Genomic DNA, 18,648 nt, shown 5'->3' with positions numbered 1-18,648 from the left:
ATGTTCCTACTATCCCTAGTTTTTCCAGTGCTTTGAACATGTCAAATGCTTTCTCTGAATCAGTTGATATAATCATGATTCTTATCTTTAAGTCTAGTGATGTGATGGATTATATTTACTGATTTCCGTATGTAGACCAATATGGTACAGAATAGAAGACACAGAGAAAAACCCACATAAATACAGTTATCTCTTACTAAACAAAGGCTCAAAAAACATACATTGAAGAAAAGATAACCTCTTCAACAAATGGTGCTGGGAGAACTGAAAATCCAATATGCAGCAAATGAAACTAAATCCTATCTCTCACCCTGCACAAAACTCAACTCAAAGTGGATCAAAGACATAGTAATTAGACCAGAAACCCTGCACCTAATAGAGGAAAAAGCAGGCCCAAATCTTCATCACATGGAATTAGGTCCTGACTTCCTTAATAAGACTCCTAAAGCACAAGAAATAAAATCAAGAATTAGGGCCAGGGTTGTGGCTCAGTGGTAAAGCGCTTGCCTAGCATGCTTGAGGCACTGAGTTCGATCCCTGAATAAAAATAAAATAAAAAAGATATTGTGTCCATCTACAACTAAAAAAAATCAATAATTAATAAATGGAATGGACTCAAACTAAAAAGCTTTTTCTCAGTAAAAGAAACAATCAATGAGGTGAAGAGAGAGTCTACATTTTGAGAGCAAATTTTTGCCACACACTTGTCAGACAGAGCACTAATCTCCAGGATATATAAAGAACTCAAAAAACTTAACACCAAAAAAACGAACAACCCAATCAATAAATGGGCTAAAAAGCTGAACAGACACTTCTTAGAAGATATACATCCGATCAACAATATATGGAAAAAAAAGTTCAACATCTCTAGCAATTAGAGAAATCAAATTAGCAAATCAAAACTACTCTAAGATTTCATCTCACCCCAGTCAGAATGGCAGTTATCAAGAACACAACAATAAATGTTGGAGAGGATGTAGGTGAAAAGGTACACTCATACATTGCTGGTGGAACTGCAAATTGGTGCAATCGATATGGAAAGCGGTATGGAGAATCCTTAGAAAACTTGGAATGGAACCACCATTTGACCCAGCTATACCACTCCTCCTCGATCTGTATACAAAGAACAAAATCAGTATACCAAAGTAATGCAGCCACATCAATGTTTATAGCAGCTGAATTCACAATAGCTAAACTGTGGAACCAACCTAGATGTCCTTCAATAGATGAATAGATAAACAAACTGTGGTATATATAGATAATGGAATATTACTCAGCATTAAAAGAATAAAATTATAGCATTTGCAGGTAAATGGATGGAGTTGGAGAATATCATGCTAAGCAAAGTAAGCCAATCCCCAAAAACCAAATGCCAAATGTTTTCTCTGATAAGTGGATGCTAATCCATAATGGGAGGGGGGCATGAAAAAAATGGAGAAACTTTGGGCAAAGAAGAGGTAGGGGTGGAGAGGAGGGTGGGGGCAGGAAAGATGGTGGAATGAGATGGACATAATTACCCTAAGTGCATTCTATGAATACACATATGGTGCAATGCTACAACCAGAGAAATGAAAAGTTGTGCAATTGCATACAATGAATCAAAATGCATTCTGCTGTCATATATACCTAATTAAAATAAATTAATAAAAAAAGAAACAGCATGAGAAATGTTATATAGATATGTTTCTTCCTATTCTAAAATCCTCTTTAAATAATAACTATATTATGAAGTTGAACATATAAAAATGAAAAGCATCACAACTATATAATAAAGGTCAGAAAAGGGAGGGGAATAATTGTAGTATATTATTTAAGTTTCTTTTATTCTACATGATATAAATTCTAAAATATGAAATGGTAAATGACAAAATATTATAAAGAAATGCATACCTATAAACAATAGATGAAATGGACAAATTTCTTAAAAGAAACAAATTACCAAAGGTCACCAAAGAAAAATATAACCTAAGTCCTATATCTACTAAAGAAACAATCTTGATGACCTTCAAGTGTAGAAAATAATTCTTTTCATTCCCCTGATAGTATCTTTTGGATAATAAAAGCACTAATTTTTTTTAGCTCTAATCTTTTTAAAAATGCACTGAACTTCACTAAAATTAAAAACTTTCTCTTCAAAAGGCACCAGTAAGAAACTGAAAACAGAGCCACAGACTAAAAGAATGTATGTACAAAACATATCTGGCATAGCATTTGTGTCTCAAGAATACATAAATACTCTTATAACCCAAGGAAAAAAAGACAATCCAATAAATAAATGGGCAAAAGATTCAGACATAAACATCACCAAAGAAGATATATGGATAGCAAATAAACACATGAAAGATGTTCAATATTGTTAGTGAGAATGGAAATATAAATCGAAACCACAAGATTCCCAAAGCCTGGCCATCCAAAGTGCTGACAAGTAAAATGTTCATACTACTAATGAGAATGTTAAGTGGTACAACCACTTTGGAAAACAGTTTGGCAGTTTCTTACAAAACTACATATGTTTTACGTTTAACCCTGCAATTATGCTTCTGAGTATTTACCCAAATGAGCTGAATACTTACATACATCTACTTAAAAGCCCTGAACACAATTATTTAAAATTGCAAAAAAAAAAAAAAAAAAATGGAAACAAACCTTCTGTAGGCAAGAGGATAAACAAATTATGGCACATAATACAATAGAACAGTATTCAGGCAATAAAAAGAAATGAACTATCAAGGCACAAAAAGACACAGGAACTTAAATGCATATTGCTAAGTGAAAAAAGTCAATCTGCAAAGGATATACATACTGTATGATTCCAAATGTATAACATTCCAGTTATGTGAGGGCTGGAGATTTAGCTCAGTAGTTCAGCACATGCTTAGCACGCATGAGACTCTGGGTTCAATTCCCAGCACCAAAATAATAATAAAGATAATAATTAGGTAAAAGAAGGCAGACTTCCCCCCACAAAGAGTATTTGTATGACTCCATTTACATAAAATTCTAGAAAATGCAAACTAATTTACAGTGACAGAATGCAGATTATTGGTTACTTAGGAACAATGAATTAAAGTAAGATGGTAAAGGAATACAAAAGGGCCTGAGTAAACTCTTGAAGGTGACAGATGTTTATTATCTTGAGATGTGTGATGTTTTCACAGGCATATACATGTATCAAACTTTGCCAAATTATATAATTTAATGTAAGGTCTATTAAATGTCACTTATCTCAACCAAGTTACAAAAAAAAAAAATATCCATTCTTTAATGCTACTAGCTCCACAACTCTAAAATTGACGTTAGGCTAATTTATGAGTCATACTGCAAGTCTCATTATCTTACAGACACTTCCTCTTTTATGTGTATATGTGTGTTACACTGGGTACTGAACCTAGGTCCTTGCAAGCACTTAACACTGAGCTAGCTACATCCTTGACACTCACTCCTTTCTTTTTTGGGGGGGGGGGCGGGGGTACTGGGCTCAGAAACTATATCTACTTCATATGATTGTTACAAGGTTAAAAGAAATATTATTTGTAAAGCATTTAGAATAACCAAGCAAAACGAACACACATATAAACACACACACAAAGCTAAAAATTTAGTTCGGCATTTGGACCAAATCTTGTTCAGTATCCACTTTTACATATTTTGTACTGCTTCTCATTTATTTGCTTATTTAATATACAGGCACGTGTTAAATGGTGTACTATATGATAAACTATGTACCAATGCACTCCCCTCACTCCTTCAAAAATTAAATTCTAAAATCCTTTAAAACTCTAAAATCCTTCCAAAGTTTAAAAAATACACAAAACTTTATACCTTAGCCCTGGTATGAAAAAAAAAAAAAGAAACAATAACCAGGCGCTGCAGGTATAGCTCAATGGTAGAGCACTTGCCTGGCATGTGTGAGGCACTGGGTTTGATCCTAAGCACCACATAAACACAAATAAATAAAATAAAGGTATTGTGTCCATCTACAACTAAAAAAAAAAAAACAAAAAACATAACCAGGACTACCTTCAAATTGGATTTATATTGAGCATACTCACATTTTGGTGGAAGGAGTTTCAAACTTTCTATTTCATTATATCATCAAAACTCCCAAATAATATCAAACATAGTACTGTTCACTCAGACCTCTGGAGTCAGTACATGCTACCTAAACCTCACACTCCAACAAAAACCCAAACCTAGACAATTCTCATCAAAGCAATTCCTACAATCTTCTTCAATTCATGCTCTGTAAAAAGGTTCTTTTCCTAGCTGTCTTCACTAATATAAGTTGCTTTTGATAGGAAATATTATTTACACATGCATATCTTCTACAGCACCTAACAACACTTAGCACATAGTAGCCACTAACAAGCACCTTAAATAAACAAACCTCAAGTTTAACTCCTTACAATAATAAAAATATCTGCTTTCTCCCAAAGGACTGAAATTAAGACTGAACTGTGTTGGGATTTGGGCAGTGGGGCCTTTATTCTCATTCTTATAGATAGAAAATGGAGGGATAAAAAGGTTAGTTAACTGTTTTAGCTCAATTCTGAATTAGAGCTAAGGATCAGGACTATCTATCGAGTGACTTTCCCAAGTCAAATGGCTGGAAAATGGCAGTGCTGAGATTCTACTCTTTGATAACTTATTTGAGACACAAGTTAGGAGTAAAGATGACTAAAAAAGGGGAGATGGGTTTTCAGGGGATGGTCTTAATTTCCACTCATCTCTCCCTCCTCTTCAATAATCATTACTCCTAACATGCATCTCAAAACAACTTATTCAAGAAATTGTTTCCAATTAAGTTCACTGCCACTCTCAGCACTCTTTACCTCATTTGTGGGCATGGTCTCCCACCATCCAATTTGGAATTTATTTATTTATTCTTTGGCCAAACTGAGGCTTTTTCTATTTACTTCTTGTTTTCATTAGGCTAGACTGACAGCTAGGTATGCCTCATTCCTATAAGACCAACAGTAGTATTGCCATCACTACTTAATTAAATAAAGCTTTATTATATGAATATTATGCTATTACTTACAATTTTTATATTTACTATGAATGTTTAGAATATTTATATTCATATTATTACATTAAATATTCCCATAATACTCACTGCATCACATTTTCACATATGTAGGGAAAACCATATACTTCAGTTTACTAAGGACAGTCCCAGTTTATTTATTTATTTTTCAGTTGTAGTTGGACACAATATATTTTATTTATTTATTTGTTTGTTTTTTATTTATTTATTCATTCATTCATTCATTCTTATGTGGTGCTGAGGATCGAACCCAGAGTCTCAAATGTGCTAGGCAAGCACATTTGCTAAGCCACAACCCCAGCCCCCCAGTTTATTTTTTTAAACTAAGGATATTTAAAAACAAAAAACACTTTATTGAGGTATGACTACAATGCAAAAAGCTGTCTATATTTCATGTATACAACCTAAAAAGACAGGAGAAAAATATACACCCATGAAACCATCAGCACAATATACGCCCAGAATAATTATTAAATCAGCTTTCTTACACACTCGAAAGTACCCATGTATGGCTAATAAGTTATATGGTCACCCTAATACATACATGTCCCCCACCAGAATGAAGCTCTACAATTACAGAAACAATGATTGATTTAACTGTTTATCCTCAGGGTTAACACAGAAAACGTAATAATGTAATTTTGGTAATGATGCAAGTGAACAACTAAAACTATAAATTGCTGAAAGCCTTATTTTACTGACACCCTTTGATATATTATAGGATTTAATTTGATCAGAATTCCCTACTTGGAAGGCAGGAGGATCACAAATGGAAGGCCAGCCTGGACAACTTAATGAGACCCTGTCTCAAAAATGAAATGAAAAGGGCTGGGGATGTACCTCAGTGGTAGAGTGCCCCTGGGTTCAAACCCAGTACCACTTAAAAAAAATAGCAAGAAAAAAGAAACACTAATATGAATATCCAAAAGCCATTATATATGTTCTAACATCACAATAAAACAGCATAATTAGTAAGACATCCAGATAGCCTCCCATTTCTGGCTATACAGCAAAAGACAGGTAATATTTTTAAAACATTGAAAGGAGAATAACTATCAATCTAGACTGTCACCGACAATTAACATATTTGAGAACTGAGCTAAAAACTTCAGACAAGCAAAAACAGTTTACCACTAAGCATAAAGAAACTTCTTCTAAAAGATGTGCTTCAAAAAAAATGATTCCAGAAGAACACAATCTAGCAAGAAATTGATAAATGTAATAAATTTAAATATTAATTGTATAGAAGAAGAAAAATGTTTAATTTGGGCAACTGATAGGAATGGTATAGAATTATAATACTTAACTATGGCATATAAGCTAAAAGGGGATGATTGAATTGTTCATCCTAAGTGGGAACTTTTTCCAGACACTCCCTTCTCCTGGAAACCTACCCCTTCTACCACTTACCACCTCAACCACTCTCTTGATATAGAGTGTCAAATCAGCAGGGTGGGCCCACACCATTCCCATAACTGATGGTCCAGAGGTGGGCAACCAACCCAAGCCAAGTTAAACATAAGAATCTCTAGGAATTATATATAGATGACCAAAAGCAGAAAAGGATAGGAGTCAGAATCAGGGCTCCACTTGCCTTGTGGATGCATACCTTTTGTCTGTGCTTTTTCTACTTGTCCAATCCATCTTTTAAGGACCCAGCTCAAGGCCTCCCTGTCCTCTTCGCCAAGTCATCTTTCCATTTATAAATTAGAGCAGAAAAGAATTAAGATCTGTGAACTGTCAGTGTGCTAGGCATTTCACAAACAGTATCACTTAAGCCCTAATTATACTGAACTGACAGCATTTGCTCTCTCTCCATTCAAGGTCATCTTTCTTAAAGGTTATAACTTCACATAATAGCTTCCTAACTAGTCCATGTTTACATGTGTTCTCTGCAGCCAGACTGCAATATCCTCAAACAAAGGAACTACATATTATATTCTTATCTCCACTCATCTTCTCTCTTCTTGCCATCTCCTTCCAAAATGTATCCTTCCTATTTATCAATCTTTTCTCCTTACTACTGCAATTACTACTGATAATAAAAGCTACTGTCTACAATGGCTTGCTTTGTGCTGACACTCTGCTAAATGCTTTACACGCATTTCATTTAGCCTAACAATCCTATAAGGTAGATATTATTTCCCCATATTACAGAAGGGGAAACAGGCTTGGAGAGCCTAAGCAAACTTGCTCTTCACAATAGAGCCTAGACCTAGAAAATACCATTGTGGATCCCCACAATTTTAACATCCTCCATTGTTTTGTTTTGTTTCTCCATTAACTGCTGTGGCAGTGTTACTATGTCAACCTGGTTAAGTTCAAGCTACATTTTCCAGAATCTTCTTCCAAATAAGCAAATTACTCTCTGAAGATCGCTGTTGGACAGAAATACCAGAGTTGCCAATAGATTCTACCATATTTCTGTTCTCCCCTACTCTGCATATAGCTCTCCTTCCTGATTGCCACATGTGTCAAACAGCAACTCCAAGTCCATCACCATCAAAGCCTGACTTAGGACCAAAAGAGACAGCTGTGCAGAAGTAACAGCTCTTCACAGACTTTCCATCAGCTCCACCATGTGCCCCACTCCAGCAGCTGGGAATACAATGTTTCAGATTCACCTTTTCGGATTCACCTGCAAATTCCAACTTGCCACTATACCATGGCTTCAAGAAATCACATGAGAGATTTTTCTCTGATTTCTGAGTTTCTCCCACAACTATGTAAGGTCTTAACTCCTTTCATAAAGTCCTATTTTCAAAATACCATAGTGGCTTTGCTTCCTTGACTGAACTCTTAAATATGCAAGTTTCCTCCCAATCTACTTACTGAACAAGAAATCTCTACAACTTGCCTTCTGAGATCCTCCTGCATATCCAAATCTAGGCCCACTCAGTCCTTCCTTGCTTTGTTTTACCAGTTCTGCACTGCCCATCTTTGTTTCTTTGGAATGCAAGATTCTATGCCTTCCTAATTAATCCTCCCATTAACAAAAAAGCAAGCAAGACTTAATGGAGAGCCAGTGCCTGTGATCCCAGTGACTCCAGAGGGCTGAGGCAGAAGGATCGTGAGTTCAAAGCCAGCTCAAAGCGAGGCACTAAGCAACTCAGTGAAACCCTGTCTCTAAATAAAACACAAAACAGGGCTGGGGCTGAGTAGTTGATGCCCCTGAGTTCAATCCCCAGTACCAAACAAAGATTTAATGGAGAGAATGCTAGCTCAAGTGGGTATCAGATTAGCAAATATCAATACCAACTTACTCAGAACAAGGTTAGCTAAGAACACTGAAAGGTAATCCTATGCTTTGATTAGAGACTTGAGAATAGAAAAAGGAAGAGCAACGACACAGAAAAATTCTGAGAAGAAAAATAATGGTTGATGTATGGTTTATCCCTGGAAGCAGGGAAGAGCTGCTTTTTAAAATGTAATTAAGTTTAGGCTTATCCAAGTGTCTCTCTAAATTATTTTTAAGTTTCTACTGGACATAAAAGACTGTATAGAATGAACAACTTTTCCAATACTTTTTTTTTCCTTTTCCAAAAAGATCCCCTATTTTTAACTAAAGTGTTTAAACACATTTCCAAAATGTGTTTCAGTAGTTTTGGTTCTCCACTCTTAATATCAGAATAATTCAGTTCTTCTCTGGTGTTTTCCAGGGCTCAATGCTTACTAGCTTGGTTTTTAGTACTCAACTTTCCCACAAGTGATTCTATATCTCTGGCATACATAATCTTACCTTGTTACTTAATAAAGAAAAGATTAGTTATGTATTCTAAGATGGTGCAATTTCATTAATTAGCATCACAAAATTTTATCCCACGGTCATGGGTTACTGGGTTACTGGATATTGCCGTAGGGTTGGAAGTTTTACTTTGGGAAGTGCCTGAGGAATTTCTGGCCTAGAGTTCTCCTAAAGGGAGTACCCTCCTCCCTCCACAAACACAAAGCAAAAATAAACTTTTATGTTCTGGACTACTGAGATGTGGGAGTTAGTGTTCACAGCCTACTCAAAATGAGTCTAAATTTTAATGAAAATTTTTATTGTTTATCCTATTCAAAAAATTGTATCATCACTTCTCTAGCAATATACATTAAGCTCTTCCAAATTATTTTCTCCTAGAGTGAACACAATTTCCATACCATTTATTTTAAATAGATCACATTTGGCACATGCTTGTAATTCCAGTGAACTGGGAGGCTGAGATAAGAGGATGGTAAGTTCGAGACCAGCCTCAGCAACTTAGCAAGGCCCCAATCAACTGAATTGGACTCTGTCTCAAAATACAAATTTCAAAAAGGGTTGGGGATGTGGCTCAGTGGTAAAGTATCTCTGGGTTCAATTCCTAGTACCAAAAAATAAAATAAATCAGCTTATTCTCATCCTACTGAAAATTTTATGTAATAGACATCATTAAGGTTTACTCAAGTACTGATCAGAACTCTATGGCTTAGTAATTACAAAAGATGAGAGGTAAGAACATCTAAATCTGAGAGGGTTGTTTTAGCTATGTTGACCCATCGCAGAAGATTCCAGTGCACATATTCCCACAGAGAATGTTGCATATAATGAGAACATGTGAGCAATGTGGAAGCCACGAGAGGGTTAGGAACCCTTGCTCTAACTGAAAGAGCCATACAAAATCCCAACCAGACTATTTGAGTCTGAGCAAGATCCTTCACATCTCTGAGCCAGTTTCTGCACATGTAAAATAGGATAATAGGATCAACCATGCTTACTATAAAATTAAAAATTCTGGAGTGAGGGCTGGCAGTGAATGCTAGCAAGGCCCTGCATTCAATCCCCAGCAGCACACGCGTGCGCGCGCGCACACACACACACACAGTAGAATGAAGTTTCTGGCATATACGGGACACTCAAATATTACTTCTCCTTCCTCCCAAAATACAGTCTGAAATTTATAAAAAATTGGGTGATGGCCTTCAAGGCCAGAAGACATGCCTTCTGAAACAGGAACAAAAAGCCAAAGAGGAGACTAGGCTGAGATGCAAAACAAGGATGTGATAAAAAGGAAATGGGAGAGATCAAGGATTGCCAAGATTAACAGAGATTCAAATGCATAACTAAAATACTCATATGAGATTTAAAATATTATTTCATTTGTCTCAGAAGGTTATAAAGAACAAAACAATGGAGTAGCATGGAGGTCAAACCCAAGAAAATCTACTAAAATGAAAAGTAAAATAACAAAGAGATGAAAATGTTGAGAAAAGATGACAGATAAGAGAATGCAGATCTAATCTAAAAACCGCACATTCTAAAGGAACTAGAACACAAAGAAAAACCACAGACATTAAAAAAAGAATACTCTTCAAAGAGCTGAAACAAAATTGAGATGATTATGTAGCTTTGAATTTTTGGTATAAATATTTATTTAATAATAGATACATATACTCAGGGATACCAGAAGGCAAAGCAACAGTATTTTCTCATCCAACTTCCTTAACAAATTTGGGAAACTCACTGACAATTAGTAAACATTCACAACTAGTTAAGCTTACATTTTTGCTCCCATAAACTTATCAAGAATTATGTTCATGACTTGTAATAATTAATTAAATATATAAACTAATGAAACAGTGAATGTAAAAAGTTGTTTCTATGAAAATGAAAATTATGTCAAATATCTAGAAAGACCCAAAGTCTAAAAAAAAAAAAAAAAACCTATTATTAAATGAGTTATAGATGAATCAACTGTAAAAGACTAGATAGAAAGATCACATAACTCTAGATGGATCATATAGTCAGACTGCTTTACATTTCTGTTTTTTAAACAAAATAAAATATTTAAGATAAAAATGGGGGCTGGGATTGTGGCTCAGCGGTAGAGTGCTTGTCTAGCACCGTCAGGACCTGGGTTCGACCCTCAGCACCACATAAAAATAAAGACATTGTGTTGAGTCCATCTACACCTAATAAATAAATTTAAAAAAAGATTAAAATGTGTCATTTTATTCCCCTGAAATATAAAATATTTAAGATAAAAATGTGTCATTTTATTCCCCTGAAATTAGAACTTTTTAAATTAAACTGAACACTACCAACCCTAATCATATTAAGTAAGAGAGCGTCTATGTATATCAAAATAAAGACACGAACTGCATGGATTGTGGAATATTTTTACAAAAACTGAACTGATTTTTTATTTGATTTTTTGAACACTTACATGCTAGATATTGTGTTAAGCATTATCCCATTTAAATTTCATAACAAGGCTGGGGATGTGGCTCAAATAGCCTAGCATGTGTGAGGCTCTGGGTTCAATTCTCAGCACCACATAAAAATAAAATAAATATATTGTGTACACCTAAAACTAAAAAAAATAAATAAATAAATATTTTAAAAATAAATAAATAATTTCATAACAAACCTATAAGTACTATTATTATTATTTTACAAATACATAAAATGAAGTTTTAAAGAAATTAAATAGAAGCACTACGACTCACATTCAGACCTGACTCCCAAATTCATATTCTTAGCTATTTACTACCTTTATTTTCTTTTCTGTATTTTTAAATGTTTCAGTAAATATTATAAGCACAGTTGGTTAACATATAGGACTTGTTAAATTAGTTCAACTATTGCCTATTTTTCAAGGCCTCTGGAAGCACCCTACCCACCATGGGACAAAGTACAAACTCTCTAAATGATAATATGTATTACACTTTGGTAAATCAGATCCAATTTTCTCATTGTCCTGATAAAGCTCATAGGCAGCATGATAAATGCATTGACTCTGGTCAGTCATGATGGCAAAAACCTGTAACCCCAGCAACTCCAGGGGCAGAGGCAGGAGGATGGCATGTTCAAGGCCAGTCTGGGATTACTTCATGAGGCTCTACCTCAAAATAAAAATAAAAAGGGCTAGAGATGAGCTGGGGCTGTAGCTCAGTGGTAGAACACTTGCCTACTACGTATGAGGCAATGGGTTCAATCCTCAGCACCACATAAAAATAAACAAAATAAAGGCATTCTGCCCATCTACAACTACAAAAAAAAATTTTTAAAGGGGGGGGGCTGGAGATATCACTCAGTAGTAGAGTACCCCAGGCTTACTCCCTGAAAAATAAATAAATAAAAGCACAGATTCTGGAGCCAGACTGCCTAAATCAAAGCCCCAGCTCCATCACAGACAAGATGTAGAAACATGGACAAGTTATTTATTGTCCCTGAGTTTCGTTTCCTCATCTGCAATAGATATAATAATAGTAAGTAACTCACTGGGTTGGTATAGGGATTAAGTGAATTACATTATTTAAAGGAGTACTTTTGGGAATAAAGGGAAAATTTTTTGTTTCCATATATAGAGTTTATCCTGATTTACCAAAAAAAAAAAAAAATAGTGAAAAAGTTTCATGTAAACTGCTTTATGAATTAAATCATATTTTTAATGATAATGGGTTAATTAAGGAAATTCTATCATGAAACCCTCTTTAAAACAACCATCTACTTCCGGGCACAGAGGCACACACTTGTAATCCCAGTTACTAGGAGGCTGAGGCAGGGAGGCCAAGGCAAGAGGATCACAAAAACAAGGAAAAAAAAAAATCTACTAAATGTTATTCAGTTGGAAAATCAATTTTATGTTATATGTATTTGATTTACTTATATCCAACTTAATAAAAATGAGGTTTATCCCTAAATGTAATTAACATATCTCATCATTAGAAATTAATTCATTCTACTAATTAAAACAAATACATATATAAAAAGAAATTAATTCATTTTTTACTCATAAATGTTCACTATCATAATCATCATGAAATGAAATACAAAGTAAAGTTTAAAAACATGTAACTCTTCCTTTGGTGGTTTTTTTTTTTTTTTTTTTTTTTTTGGTGTTGGGGGATTGAACCCAGGGCCTCAAATATGCCTACTCTCCACTGAGCTACATAACCCCCAACCCAAAACTTATAATTCTTCAACTACACATAGTAATACAATTAAAACTAGAATTCAGAGGCGAGGGATGTAACTCAATGGTACAGCACTTGCCTCATGGATGTGAGGCCCTGGGTTTGATCCCCAACATTACAAAAGATAAAAAAAGATTAGAATCCAGATCTCAGTCCAGTTAGAAAAGCCCACCAATACACCAAAAATACACAAGCTCCTTAAAATGTTTTTTAGTAGATCTAATTTTACCTTCTATTTCTGACCATTCTTGTGTAACAAATGTTGACTGAGAAAAATTTAAACATACTTTTTAAGAGTATACATTTTTAACGATGAATCTAAGGTATCTCCTATTATAAGTTTTAAAAGAAGCCTGGTTTCCCATTTTTCTGAAACCAGGTTTCTTTTAAAACTTGTAACAGGAGATACCTTAGATTCATCTTTAAAAATCTTAAAAATCCATAAAATGGGATTCTAATTAATGTAGCTGCACAAGATATTTTACAGTTTCTGTGATTTTTGTTTCCATCTATAACAAAAGATTATTAACCTGAAATTCAAAAGCTCGCCTGACAAGGATCATCAACAGATCCTACAACTGTTAGGTGAAAAATTATTGAAGAACAGGCTAGCACTACTGTGCTAATTTATTATGTCAGAGTTTACATGCTAATTGCAGTGAGAAACAGACCTTACCTTAATTATCCCAACAAAGTAAACAAACAGCATCACAAATAATGGGAATAAACAGTATCTTTTTTGTTTAATATTTTTAGGTAGATAGACACAATACCTTTATTTATTCATTTTTATGGGTGCTAAGGATTCAACCCTGTGCCTCATCTGTGTGAGGCAAGTGCTTTACTACTGAGCCACAACCTCAGACCAGTATATATCTTCTGATGGAAGGCAATAGGAAGTATACATCATCACTTAGGAATTCTTGTCCCAAATTTTTAATTTGAAACTAATCAACCCTTTAAGATGCTTTACAGGAATAGATAGTATGGGGGAATTGAGGAACAAGCTAAATGACACCATGAAAGGAAAACTTCTAACAAATTTAGAATGTGAATCGTTTTTTCCACATGTTTTATCGGAGCATTATAACTACACAAGATAGTAGGATTTGTTGTTATATATTCATATGTGCACATGATAAAACAATAAAATTTCGACAATATCATTCCCCAGTATTTCCTTTTCCTTCCTTTTTCCCTCCCCTGGTCCCTTTCCTCTACTCTTTCCCTTCATTTTCATGAGAGCCCTCACACACACATATTTTTTTCTTTTTTCTCTCTAGCTTCTATGTATGAGAGAAAACACAGGATCCTTGACTTTCTTAGTTTGGCTTATTTCACTTAAAATAATGCTCTTAAGTTTCATCCATCTTCTTGCAAATGACTTAATTTCACAAGATGCGAGTCATTTTATAAGACAACTGTTTTTTTTTATGTTTTAAAAAATATCAATGTCATTTTAAAAGAAGGGAGGACATGATGGTGCATGCCTATGATTCCAGTGACTTGTGAGGCTGAGACAGGCAGATCACAAGTTTGAAGCAAGCCTCAGCAACTTAGCAAGACTCAAAAAACAAAAAAGGGCTACAAATGTAGCTCCGTGGTAGAGCACCTTTGGGCTCAATCCCCAGTACCACCAAAAGAAAAAAGTAGCTGGGTGAGGCTGTTCTATATTAGAAGAGATTTTAACAACCAAATGCAACAAGTAAACTTTGATGGGATCCTGGTTTCCTGGTTTGGTAAGGGACAATGTAGAAAGCCAGAAAAGACTTTTTAGTATAAATGAAAAGTTTTAAATATGGAAGGCTACTGGATTACACTAAAGAATCATCACACCTAAAAGAAATTAACAATAACAATAGCTATTTAAGAAAATGTCCTTATCTTTAGGAGACACATACTGACAGACTTGGGGATAAAGTGTCATAATACTAATCGCTTAGTTTTTAATGGTCCAGTCAAAAATAATATACATGTATTTACAGATAAAACAAATATGGCAAGATATCAACAAATGTTGAATCTAGAGGATCATCATAAGAGTGTTCACTATTACCAATTTTCTATGCACTTGACATTCATAATAAAAAGTTGGGGGGTGCCTAGAGAGCTTCAACTCTACAAGGCAAAAAAAATCAATCCTAACTAAAACTGTAGGAACTACAGATTATCAAACATAACTTCTTTTTAATACACCTATTAAATATAGGTTTACCCCTGTGATAGAAACAAAGTAGGAAAAAAGCGCCACCTAAAAAGCTTTAAAGATGGAGCTGGGGTTGTGGCTCAGCAGTAGAGCACTCACCTAGCACCGGTGAGGCGCTGGGCTCAATGCTCGGCACCACAAAAAATAAATAAAATATATTGTGTCCAACTACAGCTTAAAAAAATATTTAAAAAACAAAAGCTTTAAAGATTCAATGCTTAAAGGATTCAGTTTAAACACTGTGTGGTGGCACATGCCTTGTAATCCCAGCAGCTGGAGAGGCTGAGACATGAAAATATCAAGTTGAAAGCCAGCCTTAGCAAAAGTGAGGCGCTAAAAGCAACTCAGTGAGACCCTGTCTCTAAATAAAATACAAAATAGGGCTGGGGATGTGGCTCAGCGGTTGAGTGCCCCCGAGTTCAATCCCTAGTACCCTTCAAAAAACGATTCAGCCTATAATGTAAAAACAATTATTTAAGATAAGTCCTTAACAGCTAGTTCTCTCAAAACACAAGAGCACAATTAAATAACCATTCTGTGATGATACCATAATTCAATCCAATTCAACAAAATTCGACATGTTCATATTTTAACCTAACAACAACGAAATCTACTTATTGCCATTCACCTATTAACTCTGTAAAGTTACCTTTTCCTTACAAGCATTACAAAGATACTCAACTACAAATTTTCTTCAACCTGATAATATACTAATGAAATTATAGAATATTATAACACAGCATAAATAGATTTCCTAAACATCTGCAACTGAATGAAACTCCAATTACTCAAGAGAATTTATCAACATAGCCAGAACTCTGGCTCTACTTTTTCATTAACCACAGTTAAAAAAAACGGCACAAGAAAACGCTAAAATGAGAATTTTCAGTTAGCTTATAAAACATTGATTAGTAGTACTGCACTAATGAAAAAAATCACACCATCAAAAGATAACTTCCTGTAATATTCTACACATTAAATTTTGACATTAAACTCAGAAACATTGCATAAGACAATTCAAAATTACTACGTGTGTTGACATTACCACATATCCAGCAACAAATTTTGCAATAAGGAAATCTCAAGCAAATAACCCAAATACAAGTTCCCTATATGCATCGAGAACTGCAAAAGTAAAATTGTAACTTCTCAAGAAAAGTGCAGTTTCATCAAATATATTTCTTTTTTCTAAGAGGAGAATATTTTTTTTTTCCTGTCCAGTTCTACCACATAAAAAGTGAAGGTGCCTGGAGCCACCTTTTACAAGTAATATATATATTTTTTCAATCATGAAAACGATTTGGCAAGGCTGAAGCAAAACACATCGGACAGCCTACGTCAGGGAAAAGTAAACTATCTAGGTGTTTAGAATTTACGCTCAGGATGAAAATATCCAGCCAGTCTCATCCTCACATACTTACTTTTCCAAGTCAAAGAAATACAGTCCTACAAAAGTCCATCTACATATCTGAATCACGGCTTCCTTGATTACTAGCTGCGTGACCTTGGACAAATAAATGCCTTAAACTTCTCCGAGCCTTAGTTTTTAATCTGTATGATGGGAAGGCATTGTGCCCACTTCACAGAGTTAGGAAGATGAAATGAGATAACACACAACCACGGGGCGTAAGCTCTAGCCAAGTGCTCCATAGAGAGAGAAGAGAGAAACAATAATCGATAGACTATCACACTGTGACAATGCAAAGACAAGCAGTTTTTTGCTTACAGCGTGTAACATTTCTGCTTAGCCCCTGGGATCAGCGGCAACCTTGCGACAAGAATCCCGGCAGAGTACGTGTCTGACAGCTACACGGACCAGTAGCCTACTTGAAGCTAATCGGGATTTCAGGACGCGATGCTGGGGGCCCGAGGTCCACCCTCCCAGAGCAGGCCCGTCACCCTAAGAAATCCCGGCCCCGGAGCAGCGCACAGGCCACTGTCAGCCACCCTCTCCGCCCCACGCCAGGCCCGCAGCCCCCAACAGACAGACCCACACACACACTCACCGGCGCTCCGCAGGGACCTAGGGAGCCGCAGGCCCGAGGAGGGGCGGCCGCCGCCGAGCCCGCCCCTCGGCCCCCGCGCGGCCTGTCACCGCGGCCCCCGGTAGCGGGAGCCCGCGGGGCCCCCGGGGACCGGAGGGGCGCGCAAGGAGTCGGGCGCGGGCCGGGGGCAGGCCCGTTCCTCTTTCACATGGAGCCCCGGCCGGGGCCTCTCACGCCCCTGGGTGCTTCTCGCCGCAGCAGTCCCGAGGCCCGCGGGGAGGACGGCAGAAAAGGAGGAAGCCGAGGGCCGACGCTGCTGGAGACCAAAGAAGAGGCAGAAGCCGCGACTCCGCGGCCGGGTCCCCGGAACGTCAGAGTCGTGGTCCTCGTAGTCGCTGCAACTGGCCGTGCGACCCCGAACACCGCGCCCAGTGGCCGCACCACCCTTGCCAGGCTCCACCGCTACGGGCAGCCCGGCCGCCACTACACACAGACCCGTGACGTCGGGCGTAACGCGGCGCACGTCACGGCCGCTCGCTCGTGCGCGCGCAACCTCGGCCCGCCGAGAACAGAACTCGCCGCGGGCGCGCGCCCGACCGAAGCTATCCTGTCGGCGCCTGCGCAGTAGCCAGCTGTGACTGCGCACACGTCTGGGTTCCCCACCCGCCGAGCGCCGCGGGGTTCCCGGTTCTGGCTTCTACCCGCGGGCGCCGGCCTACTAGCGCCACACACCAGCACCCTGGTCCTCTCGCACGTGCGCCTGTGCTGTATCCGCGACGTCAAAGCGGAGCCCGGGAAGTGTCTCCTACGTGGTTCACGGGCGGAGCCGGATGGTAGCAGAACAGAGAGGCAGTGAAAGACGGTGGATCCGCGGCAGCTCATTTGCAAGGCGAAGAGCCGCCTGCCTCTTGAATTTGTGAATCAGGTTTCAGAATTCTTCCCTGAAGGACTTGCCACCTAGCCTGAAACCCACCCCCGGGAGACCGCCTCAGTTTTATGTGTTTTCAGTTTAGTTCTTGTCATTGTGATAGCTTGGCCCCGCAGGGGTTACTTCACTGGTTTACCAGGTGTGCAAACTTCAGCCCAGGAGAGAAGCCGACACGGCCACCCCGCCCCCGGACACACGCGCACACGCACACACACCTGGGGCAGAGACTAAAACATAAATCTCTCACCGTTTCTTTCCCTGGTGCCCTGTCGTCCATGAGATAAAATGCAAAATAATCAGGATATCCGTGGTGTTAATAACCTGCATTTGAGATTTTCTATCCTACTCATTCAGAAAGCATCCTTCCCACCCCATCTGTTCTCCTTTGCTTAAACACCTCCTGCAATGTCCTGTACCATTCTTCCCTATTCTTTGTCTACTTGGTTTCAGGACCAAGATCTCACCCCTTACCTGCTTGTTCCAAACCTCACTTCTATTCCAGCACTTGAAATGAGAGAGTTGGGAGCTGCACACACCAAGC

At 37.4% G+C, this 18,648-nt stretch overlaps 1 protein-coding gene across 1 annotated transcript in view; it reads right to left on the bottom strand.

The window, feature by feature from the left end:
- Map3k2 (mitogen-activated protein kinase kinase kinase 2) overlaps nt 1-17,261 on the bottom strand; it is a 68,379-nt gene extending 51,118 nt beyond the window's left edge. The window contains exon 1 of the mRNA XM_076865785.2: nt 17,201-17,261. The gene's annotated coding sequence lies outside the window, so the exon portion shown is untranslated. The remainder of the gene's footprint in view (nt 1-17,200) is intronic.
- Between the last annotated feature and the right edge of the window lie 1,387 nt (nt 17,262-18,648).

The sequence above is a fragment of the Callospermophilus lateralis genome, chromosome 9 (assembly GCF_048772815.1).
Source record: "Callospermophilus lateralis isolate mCalLat2 chromosome 9, mCalLat2.hap1, whole genome shotgun sequence".
NCBI lineage: Eukaryota > Metazoa > Chordata > Mammalia > Rodentia > Sciuridae > Callospermophilus > Callospermophilus lateralis.
Note: the sequence above shows the minus strand (reverse complement) of the source record. Positions and strands in the feature narration are given on the sequence as shown.